Source organism: Mandrillus leucophaeus, unplaced genomic scaffold, assembly GCF_000951045.1.
Source record: "Mandrillus leucophaeus isolate KB7577 unplaced genomic scaffold, Mleu.le_1.0 Scaffold390, whole genome shotgun sequence".
NCBI lineage: Eukaryota > Metazoa > Chordata > Mammalia > Primates > Cercopithecidae > Mandrillus > Mandrillus leucophaeus.
In genome coordinates this window covers 1,909,281-1,909,987 of record NW_012104143.1, presented here as the reverse complement: position 1 = coordinate 1,909,987, position 707 = coordinate 1,909,281, and positions in this window count along the sequence as shown.

Genomic DNA, 707 nt, shown 5'->3' with positions numbered 1-707 from the left:
AGACAGTAGCCACACTTTCTTTCGTTTTACCCATTTGGTTGGACACTAGAGAGGCATTGACACAGGTGACTCTGCGGGAAATTCCGGTATAATCTCTGTCTCTTATACACATCTAGATGTGTATAAGAGACAGGGACCGGAGTCTCACTCTAGGGATCCGGAGCGATCGCAGACGCTCCGGATCCCTAGAGAAAGGGGGTCGAGCAGGCAGCGTGTGTGCGGGATGCTTGAGAATGTCTTCCCTGAGTCGGCTGCAGCCGCACAGGCTTTAACTTCTTCCTCCCCGTGTTGGGGCTGTGGTGGATCTGACTTGACATCTCCCACCCCACTTCCCATTTTATTGGCATCGCACTGTCTGGAAAGAGGGCCGGCTGTGCAGCGTGAAGAGTAGGGAAAGGGGATTTCTTGAACTTTGCAACGTGCAAGACAGGAGGCCCCCACCCTTGCTGGGAACGGTGCAGGAAGGGGAAGTTTTTACTTTTCCCAACTTGCCATCTCCACCTCCAACCACACCTCCACGACCAAAGTACAAATAAAAATGAAAATTAAGCCCACTGTGGTTATTTCAGCAGTCCCCCCACCCTGTGTGCCACTCGCCAGCGGCGTGACCATGGGCAAGTCACTTCACTTCTCTGAGCCTTGGTGTCCGCAGCTGCAAAATGTGGGGAGGCGGTGGCGGTGATAATTACGTAATTTACAAGGTGCAA